Raw genomic sequence first — 4,476 nt, 5'->3', positions numbered from 1 at the left:
TCAGATCACCTCCATGACCCCCTTCTTATGCTGGGGGCTCCAAAGCTGGATGCAGGACTCCCAGATTCCCAGACACCTCCCAGGCAGGGACCTGTGTTGGCAAGAGGTGGGGGGGTTGAACTAAATGATCTCCAGAGGTCCCTTCCAACCTCATATCATTCCGTGATTTTGTGACCTGCTGGTGTGAAGAAGTCCCCATTACCTCCCTGGGGGTAGCCGGGAGCACACACTTATCTCCAGCAACTCAGCACTGCTCACCTCAGTTTAGGTTCCTGTGAATGGAGAACATCTCCCCAGCGCTCTCCTCCTCCCGGCCTCTTTTGCCCTTGACATTTTAAAAGCTGGCTTGGGGAGGCACCACCTCATCTCTTTCTCTGCAGGTCCTGCGTAGCTCCCGGCACGTTTGATAACACTGTGTTGGCGAAGGAAATTTGCAGAAGGAGAAAGAAAAAAAAAGAGCTTCACATCTGATCTCTGTGGGGAGGGATAAGGGTAAAGGTGTGTGCAGCCACCCACCCGTGTCAGCCTCAACCGCAGCCACCGCCGAGAGGAAAGGGCAGCGTGTTTGCACATTTATATGTCACCAGCCAGATAAAAATTAGTTTGTCAGCCCTCTGTTTCATGCTTTCTGTGCTTTGCTTTATATTCAGGCAGAGCACAGCGAGTCTCCTGGTGCTCCTGAGCCACAGCCCAGCACATCAGCTGTTGCCATATCACAAGGCACCTGTGGTTTTTCCCCATCTCCCCGGCGGCCTGGTGTTAGCTGAAGATAATTAGATCTCAATTATCACCAGGAAAGTTTTGAGCCTCTTCCCAGTGTGGCTCTGCAGCTGGTCTTAGCAGAAGGCAGGGCTCTGTTTCTCCGGCTGCCTTTGGGCAGAGCTGGTACCCTGGGCTGGGATGTGGCAGTTTGGGGAGGGAGAGTGGGTTTTGCTATAAAACACCCTTGGAGCGATGCATCCCCCCCAATGGGGACCTGGAGGAGCCCCCCATGAGCCCCAAAGCAGGCATTCACTGCTCTGGCAAGGGCACCGAGCTGGCACCCAGCACCCTGCGAGAGGGAAATGACCCATGCCGTTCCCAGATGTGCCAGATCCAGCCCTCCCCAGTGCCAAGGCTGGTTTCCAGTGTGGGGGTGAAGAGCCAGCCCTGCCTGCCTTGCTGGTGGCAGCAGCTCCTGGGGGTAGTTTGCAGGATCAGGAACCCCACGGGCACCCAGCACTGTGTGTGCATCCTCACGTGCATGGGGAGCACCGGGGTGCCACATCGGTGGCACACAGGGACAGGCAGTGCCAGGAGGGGAGGCTGCGATGTGCCAGGCACCTCTGGTCCTCACAAACCTCTGGATCTCCCCTCTGGTGTGGAGCCAGCGGCTGGCTCCCGAATTGCCTGGCTGCTTTTCCCCTGACCTCCAAGTCACCTTGAGCCGTGCCGGCAGCGGGTGTTCGCTCTGCCAGGGGCGCTGTGAATACTAAGGAGGCAGGAATGAAACCTCACCTCCACAGCGGGGCTGGATGGGGGTCAGCACTGCCAGCGGGCACCGGGCGGCTGCAGCAGCCGTGCACACCCCAGAACTGGGCTGTGCTGCACAGGAGTGCGCTAGAGGGGCTCAGAGGGACAGAGATGTGGCCACAGCCCTCCAGCTTCCTCCTGTTCTTCCTCCCTCCTCTGCTGGCTTGATGCTCCCATTTGCTGTCCCTCTTACCCCATTTTGGCCCAGCAGCAGAACGTCCCCCTTCCCAGCAGCTCCATCCCACTCCCTCGCCTTGCTCCATCTCTCAGGCTCTCTCCCTCCTTCCCTTCCTCCTCTTTCCATTTCTTTCCAAGCCCCCAGTCTCTCTCCTCCAGCACTCCTGCAGATTCATTGTGAATTTTGGCAGCACTGTCTCTGACCTTGGCTGTCTCCCTCCTCTCTTTGCTCCTGCGCTGGCAGCATAAATCTCGGCTGTCTCCATCTCTCCTCCCCTTCCCTCACTGCCAGCGCCCTGGGGACGGAGCAGCCCTTGCCAGCCCCCAGCCCCATGTTCGGCCAGCTTGGGATCAGTTTGGGGAAGGCTTTTGGGGTGCCCACCCCACACCCTCCAGCCCTTCAAAGGCTTGAGACCATGTCCCAGCTCCCATCCAGCAAAGGCAGTGGGACCCAGGGGCAGCACGGTGAAAGCAGCGACGCGTGCAGGATGTGTCCCTCCTCCCCATCCTCTGCAGGTGTCCTCTTGAGCATCTCTGTGGGTTTGGGGTGCAGGAACAGCCCCCCTGGGTGGCACAGAACCCTGACCCCATAGCAGACACCCCATGGACCATCACACTGGCTGCCTGCACAGGCTCATCCCTGTCCATGGATGAAGGCAGGCAGGAGCCACGGCACAAGTGACTCTTCCTCTGCCCCCAAATCCCCAGCCTCGTGGGGGTCCCAACCTCCGCACCCTGGGCACCCCTGGGTGCATCATCCACCACAGGGCTTGGATGCTCTGAAACAGAGGGCTTGACCAGGGCTCTGCTCGGGAGCAGATCGGCAGCATTTCTGTTTTTCTCAGGGAATTTGCCGACGTGAGAGGCAGCAGTTCCCAGCCCCGGCGTGTTTTCCTCCCAGCCCTGCTCCTGCCTGCCCGTCTGTTCGCAGGGATGCGCCCGCCTGCTCCAGCTCCATCTTTTCCTGCTGATTCGGGACAATCTGTGTCCCGTGACCTACTTGTCTCCAAGCATCTCCTGCCTTCCCGCGGAGTGGGTTGGTACTAAAGCCTCTCTAAATGTGGTTAACGTGTCAGGATGCACTTACATTTATTTTTAATTCTGCTGCTTTCTCGGCCCACTTCTGGATGCCTCCCCGGGGGACGCGGTGCTGGGAAGCCTCTGCGTTTCAACACAGTGCAACGAGAGGAGACAAGAGCAGGGAGCGGGTGGGTCGCAGCACGCACAACCTCCACTGCAAATTTATAATAAAATCATGTGTATCCCTGCCTTCGACGCAGCAAAAGGTGGTGGGAGACCCCAGCCCAGCCCCCAGCCCCACTACATGGGTTGGTCCCTTCCTCTTAAGCACCACACAACCCACGGTGCCGGTCAGCATCGGTTGTAACGTGAACACATCGCAGCGGGGAACCTGCAAACCCATTTTTCTGAGCTAAACAAATAATTAAAATCAACAGAAAACCTTCCCACAGCACCTTGGAGGAAAGTTTTTTAAAAAAAAAAGTAAGAAAATGGCTAAAACATATGCCAGGGTTAATTTTTAATAGAAACTTGAGTCTAATGAGGGGGATGTCCAAGGAAGGATAATATTGTCACCCATTATTAACCAGCAGTGGCACAAGCCAAGCTGGCCCTGCGGGGACCTTGCCAGCACCAGTGCCTGGATGGTGCTGAGCCTGCCCAGCCCTCAGCATGGCTCCCTCTGGAAATGCAATTGCACCTCTTTATTTGTGCACGCACACCTCCCCCCCACAAACGCTCTGAACCTTTTTGATCAGTTTTAGCTGTATTTGACAAAGACTTCAGAGAAAGTCCCTGCCTGTCTCATGGAATGGGTGGTAGGAGATGCCCATCGTGCTGTCCCCACACCAGAAAATGTCCTGGCCCCATGGAGACCAGTGTGGCTGCAGAAGGACTTTGATGGGGGGACGGGGGGACGGGGCAGGGGCACAGGGCAGGGGGGGCTCAGGGCACCAGCCACCCATCCCTGCAGCCCTGGAGCTGCGAGCTCACCCAGCACCAGCAATCGGTGCATCATCTCACACGATCACGGATGAGCTTGTGAAGATGCTGGAGGCATGTGAATGTGCTGAAGGGAATGTCAATGTGAGGGACAAATCTTCCCGGCAGCTTTCAGCAGCCCACCCGCTATCACTCAGGATTTACGTCCACAACCCCATCTCCAGGCACCGCTCCAAAAGCGGAAATAGCACACGTCTCATTAACAAACGAGCTAAAAGCGTGCTGCTGCCAGCAGGTCACTGCTGGGGCTCAGGCCAGCATCCAGTTTCAGGTCAGAAAGAAGCGGAGCGCGGGCACTAACACCAGTGCTCAGTGAAAAATGGAATAAATAGCACCATGAGGGTGCCAGCCCCGCCACCGGGGGAAGAGAAATGTGGGGGCGGGGGGGGGGGCGGGGGGGGGGGCTCTGTGCTGTGGGACCAAGGTGGGACTGTGGTGGGACTGTGGGGACCAGTCCAGCCGGGGGAATGGTGATGGGAAGTGCTCTGGGCAGCAAGCACTGCCATGGGCTCTTCCATCCCAGGCTGGAGCATCTCGCGTCTGGTCCAAACCCAGGTCAAACCCTGAATAATTCCCTGGGGATTTGGGGGCAAGGCTTGGCCCTTGCAGGGCTCTCAGCAGGCAGTTGGCCGGGCTGGAGCTTTCCCTGCTGCCTTCAGGGCTGGGGTCTGGGGGGGTTCAGTCCCCGTGCCCCCAGCCCAGCTCCCCGATGGGGACAGCCGGAGGTGGGGTGCCCAGCCACCCGGGCATGACCCACACTGTCCC

The sequence above is a fragment of the Calidris pugnax genome, unplaced genomic scaffold (assembly GCF_001431845.1).
Source record: "Calidris pugnax isolate Ruff unplaced genomic scaffold, ASM143184v1 scaffold50, whole genome shotgun sequence".
Lineage (NCBI taxonomy): Eukaryota > Metazoa > Chordata > Aves > Charadriiformes > Scolopacidae > Calidris > Calidris pugnax.
Note: the sequence above shows the minus strand (reverse complement) of the source record.